This window comes from Myotis brandtii, unplaced genomic scaffold (genome assembly GCF_000412655.1).
Source record: "Myotis brandtii unplaced genomic scaffold, ASM41265v1 scaffold300, whole genome shotgun sequence".
Classification (NCBI taxonomy): Eukaryota; Metazoa; Chordata; class Mammalia; order Chiroptera; family Vespertilionidae; genus Myotis; species Myotis brandtii.
Genome location: NW_005361459.1, coordinates 2,480,564 through 2,508,472, shown reverse-complemented (window position 1 = coordinate 2,508,472; position 27,909 = coordinate 2,480,564). Strand labels below are relative to the sequence as shown.

Genomic DNA, 27,909 nt, shown 5'->3' with positions numbered 1-27,909 from the left:
GACATCCCCCAAGGGGTCCCAGATTGGAGAGGGTGCAGGCTGGGCTGACGGACACCCACCCCCCATGCACAAATTTTGTGCACTGGGCCACTAGTATTATAATAACTATGTATGATGTTAGACGGTATGAGATTTACTGAGATGATCACTTTGTAAGTTATATAATGTCCACTCACTGGGTTATGCACCTGAAACTATATTGTACCTCAACTGTAATTGAAAAATAAAAACAGTATTATTTTAAAAAGTTAATGACACTGTAGTGGCTCCCAATAATTTTTGGTAGGTTTTAGAGAAGATGGGACCCATCGCTTATAAAACAGTAGAAATAATCCACAACAATCCAGATTAATAACACAGAAGCTTAGTCAGATGAAGAGGAATACAGACAAAAAAAACACAAAACAAATTCCCATCTGGAAGCATGGAAGCATTTCTAAAACTTTCTTTGGACACAAGTTTTTCTCTTCAAAAATATCAGAAAAAAACAAACAAGACAAATCCTCAAATCCTGCTTGGGCAGACACTGAGAGGGGTTCAGTGCCGTAAGTCATGTCTCAGCAGCCCCACGGGATGAGGGCTGTCACCAGGACCATCCTGGTCCCACTCAGCAAGAAGAATCCTCAGTGACATTTAGCTACTTCTATGCTCCATCAAATCGAAAATGAAAAAGAGGAAAAATAAACAATGACCAGAGAAAGACCACATGTTAAGGCTTTAGTTACTCAATTAAGCACACAGAGCATGCACCTAAGTGGTTACAAGATGTTATATGACAAAAAAAACAACTTTACTTGCCACCTGGCAAAACCAGTGCTATTTAAAGAGAGCATGCTCCATCCTTCACAATCTCACCCCTGGGTGTAACTATTGTTCAGTGTGCTATATAATCAATTTTCATATGCATAGGCAAACATGCATTTGTTCTTATAGGTTATATGCTATACTTTTATAGCCCCATTTTTAAATACCCAAAGTTACTGCAATCATTTTACAAATCTTTGAAACAATTATAATTTATTTCACCACTTTCCCATTGAACATTTCCATGTAGATTTATATTTTTCTACATGATTATTTGATAATTTGTCTTGCTTACCAGATTGCAAACCCTATCTTTGTTCCTGGTTATTATTCTCATTCCATAGAGGTACCAAAACCATACCAGGTAGACTACAGCTTCTGGTAAATGAATAAGGAAACTATCCTTTGATTCTTGGCTCAAATCATCCTCATCTACAGAATATTAGTAAATCCTTTGCAGGCAAAAGAGAAAAAATTCTATTTCTTAAGTACTGGTATATGTCAACCACTGTGCTAGTCATATTCAAGAAGAAAGTCTATGCCCAAAAGGGTTGCACCTCAACCTAAAGTATACTCCAAAAACCTACCATGAAATTTTCAATCAAGGGACCTTCCAGAACTCTCCAGTGACCTCACCAAGCAGTCTGACTCTGGAAAAAGCTCTGGTCCCACTCTAAATGTCATCTGTGTCCCCTATGCCTGGGATGGTCTGAGAGGACGTAAGTCTACAGCACACTGCAGCTCAGGGGATCTGCCACGGTGGGGGGTACCCGGGCAGGGAGATATGAGCCAATAGTTCAGGAGTGGTGCACTAAAGTGAGTTCTAAGTAGCTTTGATTTTATCAAAGAAGGGGTTAGCAGAACTTGGTGACATCTGCAAAAACAGGGAAAAATAAAAAGGAAAAATCCATGCATGATAAATCATTAGCCCATTCTGGAGAAAGGAAGTAGAAAGTAGGATTCTGATACTTTCTTGCTTTGTGAATAAATATATTGTACTATCCTCATAGGTACCTGCCCAAAATAAAGACATCATTGTGCCACCACCACCCCCTCAAATTGCAAGCCAGAAATAGAGGCATGGATTATCACTCATTTAAATCAAAAAAGGGCACACTGCCATTGAACATTTAGGTCACTTTCCACGTAGAATTACATTTTTCTACATGATTATTTGATGATTTGTCTTGTTTACCAGATTACAAACCCTGTCTTTGTTTTTGGTTACTATTCTCATTTCATTTCTTCAACCTTAAACTACACTTTTAAAACTACTAGGATTTTTATTTCACATAGAAAAACACAAAATCCACAAGACTTCAATACCAGTAGTTATTTAAAAATATTGCCCTGGCCAGTATAGCTCAGTTGGTTGGAGCATCATCTCCTGAAGGGTCAGGGGTTCTGTTCCCAGTCAAGGGCACATACCCAGGTTGCAGGTTTGATCTCTGGTCAGAACACATGTGGGAGGCAACCAATCGATGTTTCTCTCTCGTACGAATGCCTCTCTCTCTCTCTCTCTCTCTCTCTCTCTCTCTCTCTCTCTCTCCCCCTCTCCCTCTCCCTCTCCCTACTTCCCTTAAGGATTCATATGACAATATATGCATTTATATGCATTTAATGGTATATATGTATATATATATATACCATTAACAGGGTCCATAACGTCCAAAATGACCGAAGGGACGACCGAACACCAGGCTGTGTGCTTAGCAGGCTCGGGTGGGCGGGGACTGGCGAGTGGGCTGAACTGCTGACCTCTGGGAGAGAGAAAGAGGTGGGGCTGATCAGCAGCTGCCACAGAGGCTGTGAATCAGACCCTGCTTCTCTCTCTGGGCCTTGCCAGCAGCCGCACCTCTCACTATCTCTGGCCCTCGCCAGCAGCCTGGGGTGGCTGCTGATCAGTCCAGCCTCTCTGATCAGGCTCGGAGATAGGCCCGGAGACGCTGACTGGCATAGAAACCGACCAATCAGAACCAAATCTGGGTGAACAGCGAGGAGCCAATAGCTGGCTAGAAGGCGGAGCTTTTGATGCTGACTGGCGAAGAAACCAACCAATAAGAACCAAATCTGGGTTAACAGTGAGGAGCCAATAGCTGCCTAGAAGGCAGAGCTTTTGATGCTGAGCATAATAGAAACCGACCAATCAGAACCTAATCTGGGTGAACTGCGAAGGCAGAACCTAAGGTGGGGGCTGAGGAGAGGTTTTAAGGGCAACAGCTCTTTGGTGTAAGGTGTAAGAAAGCAGTTCAATTTTTTAATGACCGGTTTGGCAGTATAGTGCATACAGCTGGTTATCAGTCCAGATATAGGGATTATGTATTTTGTCTGCCAAGAGCATCTCCTCCTGCTGAAAAAGGCTTTTTCCCCCCACTTAAGCAATCCTATCCTATATAATCTGTCTATACTAATAAAAGGGTAATATGCTAATTAGACGGGACATTCTTCCGGATGAAGCCAGTGGCCAGAGGGAAGCCTGGGTCCCGTGTGCTGGAGGAAAGCCAGTGCTGACAGCCGGGGGAAGGAAGGCCTACTCTTAAACAAATTTTCGTGCATTGGGCTTCCAGTCTATACCAATAAAAGGGTAATATGCTAATTAGACCGGGTCGACCAGCCATCTTCCGGACATCCAACTTCCTTCTGGACAAAGCCATGGTGGTAGGGGTCGAGGCAGAGGCAGTTAGGTGCGATCAGGCTGGCAGGGGAGAGCAGTTGGGGGTGAGATCAGGCCTGCAGGGGAGAGCAGTTGGGGGTGAGATCAGGCCTGCAGGTGAGAGCAGTTGGGGGTGAGATCAGGCTGGCAAGGGAGGGCAGTTAGGGGCGATCAGGCAGGCAGAGGCAGTTACGGGCAATCAGGCCGGCAGGCAGGTGAGCAGTAGGAGCCAGCGTTCCCAGATTGCAAGGGATGTCCAACTGCCGGTTCAGGCCCAATCCCTGTGTGATCGGTCCTAAACCAGCAGTTGGACATCCCCCAAGGGGTCCCTGATTGGAGAGGGTGCAGGCTGGGCTGAGGGAACCCCCCCCCCCACCATACATGAATTTCATGCGCCGGGCCACTAGTAAATAAATATGCAAACAAACAAACAAAGATACTGTAAGAAATTTACTTTCCTGAGATGCCATGAGAAGGAGAATCAAAGTATCCCAGCCAACAGCCAGCACCAAGACACCAGACAGGTGAGACAAGCCAACTTCTAGCCCAGCTTAGCTGCCATCTGAAATCAACTGCATGAATAACAACCAACATATGTATAACAGGACTGCCCAATCAACCCACAGAGTGATGGGAAATAACAAATTACTTTCCTTCATATCATATATTTTTTGAGTAGCTCTATTTTTGAACCATAATTCAAACCTTTTTTTAAAAGATGACAACTAGGGTTCCTTCCAGTCGTTTTTAAAATATTTTTATTGATTTTCAGAGAGGAAGGGAGAGGGAAAGTGAGATAGAAACATCAATGACGACAGAGAATCATTGATCGACTGCCTCCTGCATGCCTTCTACTGGGGATTGAGCCTGCAACCTGGGCATGTGCCCTTGACCAGTATCGAACCTGGGAACCCTCAGTCCACAGGCCAACGCTCTATCCACTGAGTCTAACTGGCTAGAGTAAATATATTTTTATTTATTTCAGAGAGGAAGGGAGAAGGAGGAAGAGAAACATCAATGATGAGAATCATTATTGGCTGCCTCCAGCACGCCCCCTATTGGGGATCAAGGCGGCAATCCCGACATGTGCACTGACCAGGAATCGAACCATGACCTCCTGGTTCACAGGTCACTGCTCAGTCACTGAGCCACACCAGTGCAGCCATAATTCTCGAACCATGACCTCCTGGTTCATAGGTCACTGCTCAGTCACTGAGCCACACCAGTGCGGCCATAATTCACATCTTTTTTAAAAAAATATATTTTATTGATTTTTTACAGAGAGGAAGGGAGAGGGATAGAGAGTCAGAAACATCAATGAGAGAGAAACATCGATCACTGCCTCCTGCACGTCTCTAATGGGGATGTGCCCGCAACCAAGGTACATGCCCTTGACTGGAATCGAACCTGGGACCTTTCAGTCTGCAGGCTGACGCTCTATCCACTGAGCCAAACCAGTCAGGGCCATAATTCACATCTTTAAGCATCAGAGTAAGTATCTAATTAAACTGTATTAATGATTTCAGGAAAATGCTATAGTACTTTCTATAGCACAACTCTAATTACTTCTAAGAATTAGTCATTGTGTGTGAAGGATTTAGAGGGCAAGAAAGAAGAGGGAAAAGTGGTAGCTGGAGGTTCCAGCATCAACCAAATTTATTTTAGAGACAGGATGACTTTCAAAAGTTAAGCTATTTATATGACAGATTCCTATATGGATGAAAAATTATTCTGGAGTGTACACTAAACACAGATGACAACTACCTAATGGGGATGAAGTAGATATAACAAAGCTTAGTATAAAATTTTGCTCTCTATGCAATGCTCTCACCTCACCAACCTTGCACTGTCCTAACTTTGTCTCCTGCAAGACACAGAGACCAGGGATCCCTTATAAGAGGGAAATATAAATACATATAAGAACATGGAACCTCAACACTCAATTTCTACTCACACTGTTTCCTTCCCTCTGCTCATGTCCAAGTCCCACCTTAAAGGTGACTTCTACAAATGTCAAGAACACGTCAAGCCCAATGCATAATCCTACATGATCTGTTAAGACCTTTTTTTATACAGGATTTTAAAAGAACACAAACACCATGAAAAATACAAATCATATAACTTATTGAAATTAACACTAATGTCAGGGGAATAATGGGGCAATGGTCATTTTGTACAGGTGACCCAAGAGCAGAAGAAACTATTTTCCTCCCTTTGGAACCCAAGAGTAGGTCAAATCCTCTATGAAAGACCAGCGCTCACCCATAACTATGACATTTCCCATACAGATGAAGTTTTAAGAGACCAAAATCAATTTCCCAAACTCTCCTATCCTTATCAAGAATTTTTACTTTCTCTCAACCACTATTCCATCTACAAAAAATGGCTCTTGACTTTAATATCCATGCCTGTCTCTATATTGCCTTAAAAGGGCAGAAGAATGCAAAGACATGAGAGAAGGAAGGAGAAAATGCTTTCTAGCACAGCATAAAGCTGGCACTTTGGAGAGCTAAGGGCTTACAATACCCAGTACAGAACAGAGGAGCAGTGGGTTAAACTGAAGGTCAGTCAACTGGTCAACTGCTTTCACTATCCATTCATGGATATTCCCACCATTAATGTACCAGCCTGCCTCTAGCTATGCTGACCTCTGGGAAAACAGCATGTCGTCAGGGAGAATAATACTCATGAGACCAGCCAGTTAGCATCCAAGTCACTTTGGAACTGACATGGTATTTCCCAGCGTGTACTCTGAACACTAGTTTCTCAAGATGTACAGATGGGAAAGCTTCCCAAACCTTCTGGAAAACAGTGGACTTTACCCTCTCTAAAGATTCAACAATGGATATCTGTATTTTCTGACCCAATTGACTTTGTGGCCTATTTATCACATGGCATTTATTAATATCCAAGCATCTTGTGTTCTGAAGCACATCTTCTAGAAAGCACTGAGTTTGTGCATTTGAAGTCATCTCAAATAGTGTCTATGTTCTAGGCAACCCAGAAAAATGGGTAAAGCATGCACGTTCATTTCCTGCTCAGGGCACATACAAAATCAATGAATGCATAAATGAATGGAACAACAAATTGATATCTCTCTCTCTCTCTCTCTCTCTCTCCCCTCTCTCGCAAATTAATCAAGCAATATATATTTTTTTTAAATCAAAAGGAGCTCTGCAAAGTGGTACACTCTGAAAAGAGATACATTACATGGTTGGTCGTCTCATCTCTTATATGACTTAATTACCCATTTAAGAGACACAGTATAACCAACCTCAAAAAGATACCAAAAAAAAAGTTACGAGAGGCCACAGTCCTGAGCTAGGGAGGTCTCAGAGCACTGGGTTGAGAGCACAGCTTAGGACACAAGCTTTGCCAATGGCCAGGTCTGTGATGTCAACAAGCTACTTAACTTCCCTCGGCATTCATTTCCCAATATGCTGAACAGGCATTTTGGCTAAAATAAATTGTAATGATAGAGATTGTCTCTAGACAATAATAAATGCTATTGTTATTTGTTAGTGTTAATATCATTGTTATACTATCTGTTCAAGGAAATAACAGTCCTATATTCTCAAAAAACAAATATACATTTGAATTATTCAAATTATTAATCACCTCCCACAATCCATCATTAAAAGTAACTCAGAAAACAAGATATTAAATGCTTACCCATTAAAATATTTTTATTTCTTTATTTGTATCGAATCATCTCTCCTCCCCATGAACACAGAAGAGGGAGAAGAGTAGTGGGGGCTGAGGGAGGGGGATGGTGGAAAGGGCAAGGCAGGGGAGCCAAGAAGGGGGCTCCAGGAAAACAGTCCAGTCTCTGAAGTTTCATCAGGTGCAAGTGAAGGGATGACCCCTCCTCTTATTTCCCAGGGGTTCCTGACAATCCCATAAACTGAAGCTTCAGTTATTCTGGTCATATGCTTTTTTTAATTATTAAGTTATTACATATGTTCCCTTATCTCCCCATTGCCCCCAACACCCCCCCACACACACACACACACACTCATGCCCTCACCCCCTGTTGTCTGTGTCCATTGGTTAGGCTTATATGCATGCATACAAGTCCTTTGGTTGATCTCTCCTCCTTACCCTCACCCTCCCCTACCTTCTCTCTGAGGTTTGATGGTCTAAAAGATGCTTCTCTGTCTCTGGATCTGTTTTTGTTCATCAGTTTATGTTGTTCGTTATTTTCCATAAATGAGTGAGATCATATGCTTTTGAATGTGATAAAGGTGCCAGAGAGCTTCTTAATTTAAACCCCATGGAAAGACCCCATAGCAGTTTGTACTCCATCTTCCACTGAACAAAGTCCTGAGCTGGCCAGGCCATGCACATATAACTGAGGGAAGTTAGATCTACCTGAGGCTTCACCACCATTGCCGGTATTGTGGGTACATGAGGAGACCACAGGGCCATGGTAGACGGCTGTGCTTGGATGGTAATGTTTGTCTCCAGGCCAGATAAGGGATTTATAACTTTGCTGTTCCGCTGGCCTTCACCCTGACTCCTGGTCCTCATGCCACTGATTTTCTGTGTTAGAGAACAAAGTAAAGGTGGGAAAGGCAATACTCTACAAGTTGGGTTGACAGAGACCTTAGACTATCTCTCAGGATGGGAAAGGACTGCAATTGTTGGTGGGATTAGTTGTAGGTAGGGAATTCATGGTGACAGTGTAGCCCTCCAGCTGGGGTGCTTGCAACCCTCAAGCCAATAGGTGGGCATCACTTCGTCAAGCATCAGCCCATTAATGAGTCATGGCTCTCTTCTCACTTGTAGCCCATGCACAGCATTGACTCAATCTGCTGCGGGTCTTGATAGTCAGGGAATGGCTATATGTCAGGTTTCAGCTTCTTTTCAGGGTCCATGTTTATCCATGGGTCCTTCATGATTTCCTCTAAAATGCACTTCTCACTAGGATTGAGCATCGGGAATTTCTTAAGCAGGTTTTCACTCTCTATGGATATGAGGAAAGAAACATTGTTTATTCTGAATTCATCTCCCTCAAAAGGCAGAGATCAGGTAACCATCATAAAAAAAGGAACTCCAAGGCCCCATAAATCCACCAATGGTCCAACGTAATTATGGCTCTGGAAGAGTCCCAGGGTATAGTAGGTCGGGTTCTGCAACAGAAGGTATTCCATTTACTGACAATGGTGAATTCATTCCTGAAGCCAAAGTCTGCAACACTGACATTAAGGTCAACATCAAAAAATTCTCTGGCTTTGGGTCTCTGTGGACAATAACCTCTGGTGGCGCTACCACACAGCAGATACTATCTGGTGGAATTTGCCACAAGCCTCTTTCTCATTCATGTAGCCATTGTCCTGGAGGTCTCTCTTCCACTAGTATACACCATGATCAGATAGAGTGTTTCCTGGGTCTAGATCACCTCAAATAGTTTCATAATATTAGGGTAATTCAAGGTCTATGTGCTTTGGACTTCAAGGAATAGTCCGTGGAAGCTGGAAAAGCTATACTGCTCTTGTTAAATACCTTCACAGTGGCCTCTGTCCCAGTCATAATTTACCCAGCCATCACTTGATGAAGCTGCCCTGGCCAATAGTCTTGAGGAGCCAGAAATTGTCAATATGGGTCTCCTCCTCAGTAGAGATGGCCATAGGCCCAAGCAGCACAGTGACCTGCTAACTACACTAATAACACTAATTTTTTAAATTATATGATAAAAAGATAAAGAAAAAAATTTGAAAAATAGGAAAAGGGAAAAAAATAGGTCTCAGACTGAAATTGCCAAAAAAATTACTCAAAAATAAAAAATGAGAAAAACAGAAAAAATAAGAAAATAATAATGATAGAATAAAGAAAAATATGAAAATAAATTTAAAATAATGAGGACAAAATAAAGTAAAAGGAGAACATTTAAATTAGTAAAAAATAAGAAAAAACAGTAAAGGAAAAAATAACAAATAAGAAAGACAAAAAGCCAACTGTGGTCAAAGTCCCTTAAGTCACCAAAAATCAAGCTTCCTCAATAATAGGACCAAACACTGGGGACTCAGCCAGGGACTTATACTGGTGCTTGGAATTCCCATTCCTTATGAGGTCATAGCAAACAGTACACCAATCATGGCTGGGGTTTTTTCTCACTTTTTCGTTTCAAGAACACTTTATTATTATTTTAGGAGAAGAGAAATACTTGGAAAAACTTTTTTATTTATGTGCGTGATAGCAATTTATATTTACCTTATTAAAATTTAAAACATAGAGGATGCCTCAGTGGACTTTTCATTTCTAGTTTGAAAAACTATAATAATTTTTTTGCTTTTAAAGAGCTCATAATGTCTACACATTATAACCAATTCCTTTTTCTTTCAGCTGTCTCAAAATGATGCCAAAGTTAACTGGGCGAGTGATACTATAACAAAAATGTTCTGCTGTATAACATATAGTAAGGTGCATTATTAACACCTATGAACTCAAGGAGAGATGGCTTTCATCAGATTTTCATTTCTTATTTGCAGTTTTGCCCAGAGTCTTTGAAGGAGATTCCTCTCTTCCATGGGCCAGAGAACTCACTAGGTTCATTTCAGTTATCTTTAAATGTACAGGTTGCAGTTGCAGGTTGAGAAAGCTACTCTTTCTTTTTTTTAAAACCAACAGGCAAGACATCATACTCTGTGTCTGTAATAGGTTGGAGCACAGGTGCTGCATGCTTGGCATGGCACCAATACCCTTTTTTTTAAAATCCAGAAATCCATTTATTCTCTAACACTCTTCTTTCCTTTTTTCCCTTATCAGCAGAAAAGTTTTATTCCAAAGTTTCCTTTTTTCCCTTATCAGCAGAAAAGTTTTATTCCTTTAAATAACAAACCATTTAAACTACATCCAAGGCCTTAACTTATAGACACAAACGAAAGTAGCCATTTAAAAAAATTAAATATTGAGGTACAAGGCATACATAAATTTCCCCTAACTTATAGACACAAACGAAAGTAGCCATTTAAAAAATTAAATATTGAGGTACAAGGCATACAATGGGGAAAATGCTTCGCCATCTGAAGCTTACAATAAACTTTGCTTCATGGACAGCTGAGCTCTGCTAGCACTTGGGTGTGGTTTGAGGTGAGAATAGCTACAGAACCAAAGGAGAACAGCTATTTTCTACAAGTACTGAAGCATTCTAGAATGCATTGGTAGGGATATATTTTGATGGTAAAGGGAAGATGGGGGGCGGAGAGGGGGGACTAATAGAGCATTAGGCGGTCTTGCAGAGGGCCCCAGCAGAAAAGCGGACTTCTCCTTGCTCACACTCTGTGATTTCTCAGTAGATCTTGGCTGCGTCCTGCAGCAGCGAGGCCTCTGCATTGGTGCCATGGTTCACCGGAAATGGCATTTGTCCATCAAGTTCCTAGAGGTTGCCATCCATGTTGTTATACAGAATAAAATGAAAGTTCACTTTTTCATCTACCCAACACTGGCCTTCCTGCACCAGGCTTCATGGGCTGCCTGAATGGCCTCATTCTTTTCCAAGCATTTTGCTCTGTCTTCAGGGGGTAACTTCTCCATTTCTGACAAAATCTTTCAGGACTGACCCATTCTCAAATTCCAGTTTGTCTTCATTACTGTGTGTCTAAGTCTGATGGTACCACAGGAACTCCCAATGGTCTACTTCATAAAGTACACTTTAGGACTAACTTACTGTCCCTTCAGTTCTTCAGTCTGTTTTTTCCTGAAGTTCTCATGCTAGGCCTCCTCTTCCAGCCCCAGAACGTCCACAAAGCACCACTGGCCAGCAGCCCCTAAATGGGCTGGCACTTTGTTCAGCACCTGGGGTTAATTTCCATCAGTTTGAGCTGTATCTTCATGAACCACAGAAGAAACCACAACCCACAGAGGAGAAGAAACCTCTTCATTTCTTTGTATGGATCCAAGTTCCTGGCCTATATCATTTCCCTTCTCCCTGAAGAACTTCTTTTTAAACATTTCTTGCCAGGCTTATCTACTGGTAACAAGTTCCCTCAATTTTTGTTAGTCTGAGAAAGCCTTTATTTGTCCTTCACTTTTGAAGGATAATTTTGCTAAATACAAAATTCTAGGTTGATTGTTTTTGTTGTTGCTTTTCCTTGCTTACGTAGTTTCTTAAAAAAAATCTGATTTTTTTATTCTTGTGCTTTTAAAGGTAAGGTGTTTATTTCCTCTGGCTTTCTTCAAGTTGTTCTCTTTCTCTTTGCTTTTCTACAGGTTTAATTTCATATATCTATGTGTAGATGTTTTGAAATTTGCCTACATAATGTTCTCTGAGCTACCTGGATTTGTGCTTTGATGTTGTCACATCAAACTTCTCAGCCATTATTACTTCAAACATTTCTTCTTTCCCTTTTTCTGTTTCTTCTCCTTTTAGTATTCCCATTTACCTGTATATTACATCTTTTGTAACTGTCTTACAGTTCTTATTTTGTTCTAGTTTTGTCATTTTTTTTCCCCTTTACTTTTCAGTTTGGGAAGTTTCTAATGACCTATCTGCCAGCTCACAAACTGTTTCCTTGGCCCAGTCCAGATTACTGATGAGACAAAAAGCATTCTTCACTTCTGTCACAGTGTTTTTTATTTCTAGCATTAACTTTTTATTCTTTCCAAAGTTTTCATCCCTCTGCTTGAACCCAACTATTTTTTTTATTTTGTTCACCTTTGACATTACAGCCTTTAGCACATTAACCATATTTATTTTAAATGCCTGGTCTGATAATTCAAAAATCTCTACCATATCTGACTCTGGTTCGGATGCTTCATTTGTCACTTGAAATTGTTTTGCCTTTTAGCATGCCTTATAATTTTTGTTGTTGAAAGCCAGACATGATGTATTGTGTAAAAAGAATGTAAGTAAGCCTTTAGTGTGAGGTTTTATGTTTATTTGGCTAGGAATTAGGCTGTGTTTGCTGTCTGCTGTGGATATCAGAAGCTAAAATTTCCTCTAATATCTTTGTTTATGCCTTCCCTGTTGCATTTGACTTTCCTTTTAATAGGGTCTGAGCCTTGCAGTTCTTTTAGCTGTAATCCCTTGTCATTATCCAGGAGCCTGACTCATGTGGTGGTAAAGTTTAGGGGAGGGGAAGCCCTCTACTGTGCTATGATTAGTTCTCGGTGTTTTAGTGAGCCTGGGCCACTGGCCTGTAACTCTCACAAGTGTTGGCTTTCTTTCCCCCCCTTAGGTGAGACCAAAAGTCTAAAGGGAGCTGAATTATGTATTTTTCATCCCAAGTCAGTTAGATTCTGATGAACCCCAAGTCTGTTAAGCTTTGGTAAATTAATTTAAGGGCTGGCTTTTATTAAGGAGAACAATGTTTTGGACACATTTTGAAATGGTTACTTTCCCCCTCCCACTGCCAGAAAAAGGAGAGGATTTTTCTGAGTCTCTGGTGGGACTCCTGAAAGTAAGATTCATGAAAGCATAGAGCCTCTCCCTGCCCTCCAATACTGGGCCCTGGGAGTTTTTAACTCTCAAGCTTGTGCACACCAAGTCTCCAGCAACTTACCTATTACAATTTAACTGTTCCTACCAGTCCTGGTGGTATGTATTCGGGCAGGGAAAGGGGGATTCTGCTCCTAGACTTTTGCTTCTGGTAAACTGTGATTCTTGGAATCCCTTCTCTCTCCATTTCAAGGTACAGCAATTTACCTGGTGACCTCAGTTCTCATGCATCTAGGAAGAATTGTTGATTATCAATTTGTTGAGCTTATTTTCTTATTGTGAAGACAAGAGTGTAAACTTCCAAGCTCTTTACATGATGGCCTATTAAATTTTTAAAAAATAATGTATTGTTTTGATGGTTTTACAATCTTATTCATAATATTCAAACCTTCAAAAATCTATGTTTAATTAAACTGTTTTGCTTATAGCATGCTATCTGAGAGTACTATTTACACACAGGAAAAATAAACTCAGCACAGACAAGTGTTTGGAGAAGTAGCTAATCCATCCTATAGTGCCACTCACCCTAGATGAATCTTGAGCTGTACTTCTGATATTTAAAAATCTCTCAAGCTATTTTGATTACAATGGTCTTTTCTTATAAGTAATTTATAAAATCAGATGTCAGCCAACATGAATATGGCTCCATTAGTCAGGTAAGACTGCCAATTAAGCATCTGGATAACCACCAGCATCCCTCTCCATAATGAGGCCCTAATAAGAAGACAGAGTGAGCACCAACAGTATATGCTGCTTTACTTCTTATCCACAACTCATTTGTTGATGCCATGCAAGGTGGCAGGAGGGAAACTACGTCATTTAAATAAAGCAGTCTCCTATGTGGTCTTTTATTATGGTCATTTACCTCTGCACATGCACTAATAACCAGCTTAGCACAAATGTGTTAGGCATTCTGGTACCCTCTGTTCCCCTCTTCTCCAAAAATCAATCTATTCTTTAGAAATAAAGCAAATTCTTTTCAAAATAATATACTGCCAACAGTAGATATTGATGCTTTGGGAAATACATGTTTTATTGCTGGTATATTATTCTTTCTTTGAAAGATAAGGAAGAGATAATACTTCCCTGCAAATATTTAATGTTAAGGTCTAACTATTTTTCAGATTGTGAGTTGGTTTTCTTTTTCAACTTGTATTTTAATAATTTCTCTTTGCTCCTTTATCTCACCATCAAATGAACTTCCAATCTACCTCTATGATTTTGGGCTTCAAAACTTACTCATTTACCTAAATTAGACTGAATTTCATTACATACTAGAACCATATTCATATCAAGAGACCAAAATTTCACTAGGGCTTGATTTCATTATGCAGGCACAGCATGCAAGGAAACAGATGGGACAACTTCTACAAAACCTACAGTAATGGGGAATGGTCAGACAGCACATATGTAAAAGATTCTACTTGTCTTACTAGCATTATCTGAGGGGTCTTAATCATTACTAATGCTTGTCCAAGATTATATAATACCCAGGTAGAGTGTTCCTTATTCCAAAAATATCACTCCTGAAAGCCAAGTCATTTAAATAAACACAGAAACCTTGTATTACAAACGATTCCTAAAGTACATCTTTTCACAAAGCCAAGAATTCATTAGCAAAATCATCATCCAATTACCTCCATCCCAAATTTACCTGCTTTTCATTTAAAATTGTTATATATTGGATTTTCTTAAAATAGAGCACAACTTAACTTTTGTTATATAGATTGTATTTCTTTCTCAAAAAACTCCAGATTGCTATATAAAATTTGCCTCACAATTTCTTCACAGAAATTTCATATAAAAGTAATATAAATTCTCAATTCAATTATATGAAAACTATATTTCCCCAACTAGCCATCCTTCTTGACAAAAGGAAGGTGAAGCTCTTTAGATGCTGCCAGGACTTCCATGGAGCACAAGTCTGGGAGAATCCCCCTTCAGTAGATCTCTTATGAGAATGAAATATATAAGATGATTAATCCTTAGAGAAAAAACAGCCGATCAAACTGAGGAAGAACAAGATACAAACTCTACCTGAGGAGAAATCAGACCTTTTGGAAGGAGAAACCATCAGAGCTGGTGATCCCTGCTGAAAACCAGAAACAACCCACCTTTCCCCCATGTGATCCCTCCTCTCCCTGCTCCCATTCACCCAGTCCAGCTGGTCACTGTCTTCCAACCCACTGCTTCCTTTACAAGTTCTTTTACATTCATCCGGTCAGTATCTCAGGGATCCATATGTTGTAGGCGGCGGGAACTGCACCAGGTATCTGACCAGTTGGGTCAGACCAGACCTGGGTCTCACAACCTCAGTACTTGAGTTCTGGATAAGAAAAAAATTAAGAGCCAAGACTCAAACTCACTAGAGAAGATTTATCAAGCAAGCAAAGAGAAAACACACTTGAACAGAGGGTACATCAAAGAGAAATTTGGAGCTGGTGGCTCAAAGAGCTGCCCTGAAAAATGGGCTAGGGCTCCTTTTAACACCTTGCAGGAGGCAGGAGGTGTAACTATTTTCTTCTTCAAACTGACCTATTGGGATCTGCCAGTTGTCTTCTGTCCTTGTATGGAAGTTAGATGGGGCTTTCCTCCAGCACCCTTGGTCTCCTCTAAAGTGGGGGTGGGGGGGTAGGCGGGGGGGTCTACCACATGCCAGGGGAGAAACAGTCAAGAGAATCTGACCTGTGACTGGAGGCATTCTAGGATGCAGAGGTGGGTCTTGCAGGTGAAGTTCTGGTTAAAAATACTTATCTCTAATACTTGCTCTACCAGTTCTTTCCATTGCTAGGTATCTGGACATTCTGCACTGGTGAACTTCTGTAATTGGCCTATAGTCCTTGCCCTGCTCATGTCTAACTGCCTACCACACATCTACCTCTTTTCATTACCAACTCCTTCCTTCCATCAGGCCACCTTTATCTACAGAGGCCCCTTAACTGTTTCACTGCCTCCAATCTTAGCCTCCCAATCCATTTCCTCCCAACCAGCAAGATCTTCCAAATCTACAAGTCTAATCAAGTCACTCTACTGTTAAAAATCCTTCAGTGGCTCCCCAATACCAAAAATGTTTCTATGGATAAAATCCATATGCCTCAGCATAATTATAACGTCTTCATAAATTTATTGGAGGTTCCCAAATTTTGTTACACCTTGAAATCTGAGAAGCTTTATAATTCCCAATGCCCTGGCACATTCATATCAGTTAGTCACAAAAAGCAAACTATAGTACTACCAATAATTTAGGAAGTAACTGGGTAACCAGCACTAGCTGATGGCAATCTCTTTTCAGCACAGCTAAAAATGTCAAATCCTGCTCACACTGCTCAGCAAACAGGCAATCTGGGACCTGGATGAAGGACTTTGTGGCATATTCCAGCCAAGGGATTTGTCTAGCATTATAGTTCCCAGACAAGAGGAGGATGAACTCCCAACATGGGATTTAGGTGACCCTTTAATAAACCATTATCCATATAGATAATGCTGAGGATTGTTTTAGGGGGTTGTTAGTTTGTATTTTGCTGATAAATCTGCTTTGCACTCTCAATACCTTAAACACACACACACACACACACACAAACTTTCCCACCCTGAATCCCCAAATCTGGGTTAGAGGCCATGCCTATGGCACTCTCTGGCAACTTGTACTTGCCCTAATATGCCAATGAATACAAGGTCTGCCTACCGACCTAATGGTAGCCCCATTTAAACACCAAGTTCTCTGGCAGCAGGGACATGTCCTCCTTGGTGACCACAAATCCCCTTAAAAAGGGCTGTGTCTTCCTTGTTCAACACTGGTCTCCAACACTTACAGCACTTGCACATGTCAGGCACTCAAATTTTTATTCGAGTCCAGGTTAGACACCTTAAAACTGATAAATCAATAGTTGGCACTGTGGTATAAGAGATGGTTCTTTAAGAAATAACAGCCTAGAAGAAAAAGCCTCATACTTTATAACACATCCTGGGAATACCCCTACTTTTTAAAACCCTCTTCAATGAGCACATTCCAGCAGCTATAGAAATGAGCTAAATCTTTAAGTTTTGATATTCCCTTGGTTCTTCCTGCTGTCTTACTCAAATATTCTGTATCACTGTTAATGTATTTCTAGGCTGGCAATATTGTCCTCAAATGTCAAGCAGTAAGTCCTCGGATAATAAAGACAATTCCCAGTCTACTTCTTCTGAAACACACACAAAAACTACACAAAAATAAGCTGTGAGACTTATTACAGATTAATAGTAAGTAAAGCCCAGAAGAAATTCTTACTGAATTTTTTTTACTTTAATTTCTGGGGGGGAAATGAGTGCTATGAATGAAACTGCCATCCGTTTGAATTAAAGGAGCATTCAGAAGGATTACAGCTTCATTCATAATCTAAATTGCTTCCAAAAGATGGTCCCAAGTTATTTGCTTATTTCTAATTATCCACAAGTTTCAGACATTGCACACATCTAAAAAGCTCATTAAAAGTCAAAGAGCTTTATGTACCTAAATTGGGGATTGTGGATAAATATATGTGTACTGCATAAACCCATAAATATTCAGAAGATCCTATGATGTATGGAAAGTTATTTAAACTAACTTTACCCCAAAACAAATCTACAGTAGGTAAATTCATGAGGAGGAGCAGAGTTTGCCACCACAAAATAGTCCTCTTTAGGATACTGATTATTTAAAGCTGGTTATTTTTAAGAAACAAAAATCGGGAAGAACCATTAAGCTTCCTCTATTTAAAAGAATTTAGATAGAGGACCTGCTCCAGAAATGGAGCTATCATAGATAACTAAATTTTAATGTGAACTAAGTGTGGCAAACAGTAGCAAGAAGTCTACCTGCAAAATCTCTACTCTGTGCATATGGGTCATAATGAGAGTTTTACTAGGATCATGATTATGGCAAATACACACTCAAATCATACCATAGCTAACAATGAACATTATTTCTTTGAAGTTAAACACACACACACACACACACACACACACACACACACATTTATATTCAAACTTGGAGATAACACAAAGCTGTAACTATGTATGGAATTGAATCTTGATCCTGCACTATCTCTTTGCACTCAGTACAAATGTCTAGGCTTTCATTGTGCTGGACTCCAGTCTGACCATTGCATCAAGGTCACAATCTCTAAACATTTCTATGTATCTACGAGAGGGAAAATGTGGGCATATATTACAAAACAACAACACTCCAAATATATACATCTGTTGAGGGCATGGGGGATGGGAGCAGCAAAACAAGTGCCCCAAATTCTCCCAACAAAGTGTAGTGGAAAGAACACTAGGTCAGTAACCTAGAGACCCAGATCTGAGTTCCCAATCATCAGCCATTACCTGTGTAACCTTAGGGAAGACACTCTTAATGGGCTCAGTTTCTTCATTTGTCAAAAAAGAATATCCCATTAGATCAGCGGTTCTCAACCTGTGGGTCGCGACACCTTTGGGGGTCAAACGACCCTTTCACAGGGGTCGCCTAAGACCATCCTGCATAACAGATATTTACATTACGATTCATAACAGTAGCAAAATTACAGTTATGAAGTAGCAACGAAAATAATTTTATGGTTGGGGGTCACAACATGAGGAACTGTATTTAAAGGGCCAGAAGGTTGAGAACCACTGCATTAGATGATCTGGGAGGTAATATATATGAGTCAAGGGTCTTTTCTGGCATTACCTCTTCTAAATTTCTCAGGTGAAATTTCCTCTTTTTTTTTTTTACCCCTGTGAAGCCTGCTTTAGGTTTTACAAATGAGCACAAGAATTGTGGGATCCTATTATTTACCCACAGGGCTTTGATAGAACTCCTGGGACCAGGAGGATAAAGTATGACTTTTCCTCATTCATTCATTCCTTCTTTCAGAAGACACAAAACCACCATTTACATAACACACAAAACAATGTGCCAACCACTTTAGGAGACAGGTACAAAAATTATTTTAAAATAATAAATAAATAAATAAAAGGTACAGTCCCTACTTTAAAGTACTTGACATATTACAATCCAATGGGCTATATAAAAAAATTGATGAAAATTGCTATGGCAAAGATCTAGAATTGCTAATTAATCAGTACTGTTCCCACTGAGCCTAGATGGGACCTCAAAATCCTTCTCAACACAAGCACTCCATTAAAAAGAATGTTTCTTAAAGCAGGTAAGATTATTTTTGCTGCAGAGGTTAGGCATGCTGAGCAGAGGCCCAGGTTTTCTTTCCAGTGCTTCTAGCCTGCCTGTTCTATCAACCTCCTCCTTCCCCATCCCTCTCCAAAACATTAGGTATTCATGAGAAGTAGAAGGTCACTAAGAACTTGGTCACAATGGCTGAATGCTCTCATAAATTCATGTTTGCCAACTTTTAAAAATTTCAAATTCCAGGGAAATAGTAAATATATAGAACTTGTTTTATTTCATTTCTATCACACTGCTATATGAAACACTGAAATGGATGACTATTATATTGGCATTAGATACCTTGTATATTCCTATTAGCAAGAATAATGCAGAGTATCATTGAGGTTTAAATCAATACACATATGAACAAGCCAATTTGCAAACACACATACACCCCTTCTGGACCCCTCTTACTGTGAGAGGCTGCATCCCTAACCCTAGCTGGCCATCTGCAAAACAATGACTTACTTAATGAGAGCATTATAAATTGGTTTCACTTCTCTGGAAAGCAATCTGGCAATATGTTTTAGAAGCCATAAAATTTTTCATACTCTTTGACCTGGTAATGCCACACCTGGGATTCTATCATAAGAAACTAATTCAATATATGGAAATAGCTACATGCACAAAGATATGCTTCCCAATATTATTTATAATTGTGAAAAGTTGGTAGCAATGTACACGTCAACAACAGAGGTAAATAATAGGATAGCATCACAACAGAATGTTATATAACCATTAAAATGGTAATGATGGGGGCTGCTGGGAGGAGGACCACTCGCACACGCACACGGGGGACTTTTCCGTGGGGATTTTGGGTGCCGACCAGACGCGGCATTTTCGGAAAACAGCGCCCTGTGCAGCTGAAGCGCTGTGTGTGTAGCTGGGCCGCGTCAGCTCGGCCAGTACGGAGCGCCTTGGATCGGCTCCCTTCCCGCTGCTCCCAAAGCTTTTCCAGATATTCCTGGTAGATTTGGGAAAGAAGCTTTTAGAAGCAGCACGAGCAGATCAAGATGATGAAGTTCGTATTTTGATGGCAAATGGATTTTACTAGACTGGCTGGGAACTTCTCCACTTCATCTGGCAGCACATTATGGGCATTATTCCACCACAGAAGTACTACTTCGAGCTGGTGTAAGTAGGGATGCCAGAACCAAAGTGGACCGAATGCCCTTACATATGTCAGCTTCTGAGGGCCATGCCAGCATAGTAGAGGTTTTGCTTCAGCATGGTGCTGATGTCAGTGCTAAGAACATGTTAAAGATGACTGTTCTACATTGGGCCACAGAACACAACCATCAAGATGTGGTGGAGCTTTTAAACAAATATGGTGCTGATGTACACATGCTGAGTAAATTTTGTAAAACTGCATTTGATATTTCAGTAGACAATGGGAATGAAGATTTAGCAGAGATATTACAGATTGCAATGCAGAATCAAATCAACACAAACCCGACACTGTGACAACACATGCTGCAACACGTTTATCATTGGATCTGGAGGGGTGGTGAACCTAACAGATGAAACAGGTGTGTCCGCTGTTCAGTTTGGAAACTCCTCTACATCAGTATTTGCTACATTAGCTGCCTTAGCTGAAGCATATGCTCCCTTGTCCAATTCTTCAGAAACTCCAGTAGTGGCTACGGAGGAAGTAGTTACTGCAGAATCAGTGGATGGTGCAATTCAGCAAGTAGTTAGTTCAGGGGGTCAGCAAGTCATCACAATAGTAACAGATGGAATCCAGCTTGGAAATTTGCACTCCATTCCAACCAGTGGAATAGGCCAGCCCATCACTGTGACCATGCCAGATGGACAGCAAGTATTAACAGTACCAGCAACGGACATTGCTGAAGAAACTGTTATAAGTGAAGAACCACCAGCTAAGAGACAATGTATTGAAATAATTGAAAACTGGGTGGAATCTACAGAAATAGAAGTAAAGAGTCTTTTACCGGTGTGTTTTGTTGCAGTCATCCAAAATAAATTCAATTTGCTTTTTTTTTTTTGTCTTTTATATTTATTACTGACAGTGTTGTTTTGATACAGAAAGCATATAGTATTATTTTGTTTAATTTTTGCTTTATTCATATAGCAAGCCCTCAATAAATATTGAATGAATAAAAAAATAAAATAAAATGGTAATGATGGAGATTATGTAGCAATAAGGGAAAATACAAATATAAAACAACAGGTACAACTATGTAAAAATCATTGGAGAAAAGTTTAAAATCTGATAATCTTTGTTTTAGGATAGTGAATGGGGGTGTTTTTCTCTTCCTATTTCTTATCTTTTTGTAATAAAGTATTGATACTTATATTACTAAAAAATAACCTTTTTAAAAAAAATGGAATGCAAGCCTTTGATCATAAGGATCAAGAGGACAGCACAGCCTGCCGCCTGACCCAAGGAGGATTGCATGGGGGTGCTGGGACCCTGTGTACAGAACAGCTTCATGAAGAGCCCCCGGGAGGTGCCGCATACTTGTCAATGTCAATGATTGCCAAAAAATGAGCAGTGCCCATCTGCTAACCCCAGTCAATTACCTCCTTTACGAGCATCCTGAGGCAGAGAATTCTCCGGGCTCACCACACATGCTGTCAGCTTAGTTATCTGTTTAAGAGATTTATATAGGGTCACACGGGGCTATAAGATAACTTATTTAAAATAAATGAGCTCAGATTTTCACATTGTAGCAATGAGAAATGTCTGTGGCAAGAAATGCAATACTCATAAAGATCTGGGGAAGAAAGCAGAAACCACCTTTCACTTCTGGTGAAGACAGGAGTGTGTCTGGTGTTGCTACACACGTGTGTCTAAGAAACAGGAGGCAAAGTGAGAGCAGGGCTGGCATCTTCTGGGCTGACTCTGGGATGAAGGATGCAAATCAGGAAGAATGTTCAATCCTAACAAACATTAATCATCAGGTGGAAACTGATTTAAACTTGGGGCTACTTAACCCTACATGCTGTATCAGCTCTGTGGCCAACCTGGAAAATACTCAAAACTTTTCCACATAAATTAATGGTAATTGCTTCTTTGCTTTACACCATTTTGGCATATGAAAGGTTTCATGGAACACCCTACTTTCAGATAACAGGATCATGGTGGAAACCTGTACAACAAACAAGGACAAAGTTTTTAAATTTTTACACCTAAACACTCATTTTAAAAACAAAATCAAAGCAAGAATATTTGTTTCCCTAAACTCCAAATCTCATCTCTAAACTATGATGAACTTTACACCAAATAATCTTAAAGCCACAGTCCAACACAGGGAGGACAATGCCAGACCCATTACTGTCTTTTTAAACAAACTCCCAGGGGCCCAGGAGAGGCTAAGACAAATCATTCCTCTAAACCAAAGAATCCTCACATTGACTATGGTTTACTCAAAGATACAGCCAGATTTCCTGGAGCAATGATATGGCCAAGTATTTAAATGCATAAGAGGGCAAGTGCTAGAGGTGGTGAGGGTATAAACAAGAAGCCTTCAGGAACTACAGAAATTGCAGCTCAAACATCATCAGTCTCCACTCTATAAAATGAAACTACCGTTAGAAATCAGAGAGTGACCTGGAGTTTTCATTGAAACCTAGGAGCAAATAGTTGTCTTTCCTCTATCTCTAAATTCAAGGCTCTACAAAGTAAATGAGCTCTGTGCTCTACAGCAACCAGCACTAAATTACATGAGTATTTAGGCATACTCCATAAGGATATGAAAATAATTTTATACCACAAATAAAAAAAATAGAAGAAATTCCCTTGGTATTTGAGGAATATATTCCAGCAATCCCACTAATAAGGACATGCCGAGAACAGACATTTCTGTATCTTTGTTATGGCAAAAATCTCAAGAGCCCAAAGAACAAGGCACTCAAGAGAATTTGGAGCAATGATCCTATACCTTGACACCATGAACATCAGAATTATCTGTGAAGCTTTTAAAAAATCCCAATATCCAGGGCACACACCATCAGTTACATCAGAATCTCTGGAGGTGGGCCTCCGTTTCATTCCTTTTTCAAGCTCTCCAGGTAGATTTCAGTGTACATCCAAGGTTGGAAACCGCTAAATTAGAGATTATTCTCAAGATACCTTGCAAATCAGAGTTCATCTTAGCATAATTGTGGGCCCTTGATATGCTAGGATCAGGAGTCTTTGTCTATAACTAACATCCAGCTATGATAGTGTGCTATATGAGCTATTCTCCTCAACACTGGGAAAGGAGCTAGGGCGCATGAACACCCAGAACCCCCTCTTAAAATGCAGCTTAGAAGAGGTCACTGACCCACATGGCCTGCTCAGATGAGCGGGGTCAAGGAGGCCCCTCAATCTGTACTTTCAGTGGCACCTCCCTGGAAAAATGTAAGAAGCGCTAGAGACAAATTGCAACATGAACTGACACATGGGCCCAGCCGAACCAGCATTGTCCAGAGATAGCACTATTTTCAGAATGCCACAAAGCCACCTGATGCCCAGTCTTTGAGAGATAATACATACCCTTTTAGCAAAATACACACAGGGATTAAAGGAATAGGTACATTTCCTAGCTATTGCTCCTCTGTTAATAAAGCTGGTAAATTTACTTTATTGAATTTTTTTTAAAAAGTCCTCAATGTTTACCATTGAAAACCCTCAATTTAAATCCAGCTATAGATAGTTTTGCTTGCTTTTACTTGAAACTCTGGCAGGGGTAGGTAGCAAATGTATTATAAACTCCACGAGAATCAATTTGGATTTATTCAAAACATTTAAAAGCAAAATTTATCCAAGAAATTTAAATTTTTTTAAAATCAAATAAATTGCACGCATTTTAAATACATTTTAAGTAACAGAAGAGTTTAAAAGATAAATTTAGAAAAGCAAAAAAAAAAACAAAATTAATATCTTTCTACAAAATATGGCATTTTTTTCAAGAGCACTTTTAACAAACAAACAAACAAAACAAAACAAAACAAAACAAAACAGAAAGGAAGACCAATTATTAAATCTAAGAGTGCTTGACTACATGAACTCTGAAGGCAGGCTGCCTGGATTTGAATCCAAGTTCCAACACTGTATTAGGCATAGTGCTCTTAATCGTGTCCCTGTGCTTCATCTTAACACCTGTATATCAAAGGTTCTAGAGCAATGATGGCGAACCTATGACACGCGAACTCATTTTTTTGGTTGATTTTTCTTTGTTAAATGGCATTTAAATATATAAAATAAATATCAAAAATATAAATCTTTGTTTTACTATGGTTGCAAATATCAAAAAATTTCTATATGTGACACGGCACCAGAGTTAAGTTAGGGTTTATCAAAATGCTGACACACCGCGCTCAAAAGGTTCGCCATCACTGTTCTAGAGTCAGACTGTAGGGTTCAAATTCATTTCTGCACATGGTAGTTATGTGAGCTCATTTAACTTCTCTGAACCTCTTTTCCTTCTCTGTAACATTGAAATAAGAGTAGTAACTACCTTCTACCTGGAGAAATTGGAATCCTGGTGCACTGCTGATGGAAATGTAAAATGGTGCAGCCACTGTAGAAAACAGTATGGCAGTTCCTAAAAATATTAAGCATAGAATTAGCATATACTACATATACCCAAAAGAATTGAAATCAGGAACTCAACTATATTTATACAGCATAATGTAAGGATGTAATATACATGAAAGTGCATAGCAAAATATGTATTCCCAATTGCCAAAAGGGAAACACAACCAGTGCCCATTGACATATAAATGAATAAATTGTGGTATATGCATAAAATAGAATATTATTCATTCTTAAAAAGGTCGGAAATTTTGACACGTACTACAACATCGATGAATCTTAAGGACATGATTGCAGTGAAATAAGCCAGTCTCAGAAGGACAAACACTGTATGATTCCACTCATATGAGGTACTTAAAGTAGTCAAATTCATACAGACACAAAATAGAATGGTGGTTGCCAAGGGCTGGAGGAGGAAGGAATGGGGAGTTAGTGTTTAATGAACACAGAGTTTTAGCGGGGGAAATTAAAACGTTTTTAAATGAATGGTAGTGATACTTTACACAACAAAGTAAATATAGTTAATGCCACTGAATTACACACATAAATATGTTTAAGAAAGTAACTTTTATGTCTTGTACACTTTACAAAATAAAAATAAATAATAACAGTCCCTACCTCGTAGAGTTGTTGTAAGGGTTAAATAGTTCTTATGTGAGAGTGCCCAGCACAGAGTAACCTCCCCAAAACATTAGCTAGTATCTTATTTTCCTGCCTTTGTAGTTCCTTCTAGTCCTTGGCTTCCTTCTAGTATAAATGCTCCTTCATTGGGACAGAAATTCCACTGCAATTGAGTAAAGATGAAGAAACTACCTAATTTTTGCAGAGTCTTCGCACATTGAGCTGAAATTACCACATTTTTTTAAAACAGTGATTTTATTGCCTTTATTTGCTAAATGGATTCTTAATAATTTTGCCTCAAAAATGGGTTCACAGACTAATCTATCATATAGGTCTGAAGGAAGTCCCCCTGCTCATTCATAAATACTCTTTCACTTTTTATCACAACTAAGACTATTTTACTTCTTTGATCATTTTTAAAAAACCTTTTATAAAAATTTCCAAGCATACCCAAAAGTACAGAGCTCAACTAGCTTGGATGAACTCAACTTGATAACCAACTTGAACTTTTCTGACTCTATCTAATACTCTACCTTCCATCCCCCCAAAAAATTAGAATAAAAATACCATAAGAGCTACCACTAAAGTAATAATGTCCATCTCTAACAATCATCATCATCACTATTTTTCTTTTACTTTTAGAAGTTCTTTTTTAACATCTTCTTAACTTCCTTTCAATTTTTCCTTTGAAAGTACAAATAATTTCTGTATCTACCATGCCAACATCATTGTAAGGATATAATATACTGGTACATGAAAGTGCATGTCTGACATGTATTAGGTTCCTGAGAAATATTAATTCCCCAGAGACTACCACCTCACCTTACTCTCCAAGACAACAGACACCCTGCCCACACACATACACACACGACATAACCTTCTCCATTCTTTGTCCCTTACCTTCCTAAACACTGGTCTTTACTTACTTCCTGTCCTTTCTGTCTCCTAATAGGGGATCCCAAACACAAATGCCTGATCATAAATCCAGTCACCTAGAAGACCCCACATAAAAGAACAAATATAAAAAGTAGATAAAGTGAATTGATAACTGTTTGCAATACTTAAGATACCAGTCCCTATATTAAAAATCAAATATATACTCAATCTAGTGTCTGTATATTATGTTATTTAACAGAAAAATCAGGCTAGATACTACATTGCAAAATGTCACAAATTCCTATGCAGGTCATTCCTGTGTGTGCACGTGCACATTTATATGTTAAATATGAAACACTTTTTGATGATCTGAGTTTTATATGCTGATGAGATTCACTTCCTTGTAATACTTTTCGCCACTGGCAAACCTACCACCTCTAATTTGTTTTAAAAGAAATTCTAATCACCCAATCAATCATACTCTTGACCTTCAGCCTTCACAGTAACTTCACTGTGGTCAAAATTGGTTCTAAAAATTCATGTTGCAATAGTTCTGTTGTCCTCAAGCTCCAAAATGCCAATGACAAGAATATAATTTGAGCGAACCCTCTGGTAGAAGGAAAAAACAACACAGTAAGTTTCTAATTCATCTTCTACCAAGGTTCTTTAAATAAAAGTGAATATCTATGATATTATTAAGTAACAGATTCTCCTCCACTAGGGTTTAAAGATTTAAAAATCATCAAAGTTTTGTCCAGCTGGTGTGGATCGGTGGTTGAGCATCGACCTATGAACCAGGAGGTCGTGGTTCAATTCCTGGTCAGGGCACATGCCCAGGTTGCGGGCTTGATCCCCAGAAGGAGGCATGCAAGAGGCAGCGGATGGATGAGTCTCTCTAATCACTGATGTTTCTATCTCTCTTTCCCTCTCCCTTCTTTAAAATCAATACAAATACTGTATATATATACAAAATGGCATGGTTCACTTTGGCTTTAAATAACCTGTCATTCTTTATGCAATGATATAAAATGACCACATAATATCTCTTCCAATTCATACCTCAACCCCTCCTAGCACACACTTAATCTTAACTGCACTGGCATCCTACTTCAATGTAAAAGAGAGCTGTCTTCTTGCCTAAGCCAACAATTTATGACTCATTCACTTCAGAATACAAAACTGCTCAAATTTATCCTACCCTCTCTCGAAGATCTCGTGCAGCCACAGCGCCCTCTGTATTGCCTCATCTCTACATTTCTCAAGAAGTCACTGAGGCTTAAACATCAAACACTTCTTGTCTTCATTTTCTTATCCTTTCACTACTCTAACCAATGAATTCTAGGTTCTGCTATACCACTCCCCTGGAACTATTTTCAATGGTGTCACCAAAGGCCTCCCATTTACTCAATCCACTGGCCACTTTTCAGCACTTATCTTACTTAAACTCTGTGTACTGTTGGATACTATTGATCACATTCTCTTCAAAACTGTCTTCCCTCTGTTTTTATGCCCTCTCTTCTGGCCTTCCTCACACCTCTCTGAATATTCCTACTTAGCCTCCTTCAAGACCCACATCCTCCAACATCCCTGATGGGTCAGTGACCCCAGAGTTCCGTCCTTGGCTCTGTACTCTTCTCCCTTTACTATATACCAGCGGTTCTCAACCTGTGGGTCGCGACCCCTTTGGGGGTCGAGCGACCCTTTCACAGGGGTCGCCTAAATACATCCTGCATATCAGATATTTACATTACGATTCATAACAGTAGCAAAATTACAGTTATGAAGTA

At 39.6% G+C, this 27,909-nt stretch overlaps 1 protein-coding gene and 1 pseudogene across 4 annotated transcripts in view; one reads left to right on the top strand and one right to left on the bottom strand.

The window, feature by feature from the left end:
* Positions 1 to 27,909, bottom strand: part of FARS2 (phenylalanyl-tRNA synthetase 2, mitochondrial) — a 570,273-nt gene that overhangs the window by 485,019 nt on the left and 57,345 nt on the right. The window contains exons 1-2 of one of the 4 annotated variants that reach the window (XM_005869648.2): positions 24,549 to 24,587; positions 21,628 to 21,694 (exon numbers count right to left, since the gene is read on the bottom strand). The exons of 2 other annotated variants lie outside the window; for them this stretch is intronic. The gene's annotated coding sequence lies outside the window, so the exon portion shown is untranslated. Of the gene's footprint in view, positions 1 to 21,627; positions 21,695 to 24,548; positions 24,588 to 27,909 lie in introns of those variants that run through there. One more of the 4 variants, XM_014542408.1, reaches the window with a different exon arrangement.
* On the top strand, positions 19,759 to 21,595 carry LOC102256400 (annotated as a pseudogene).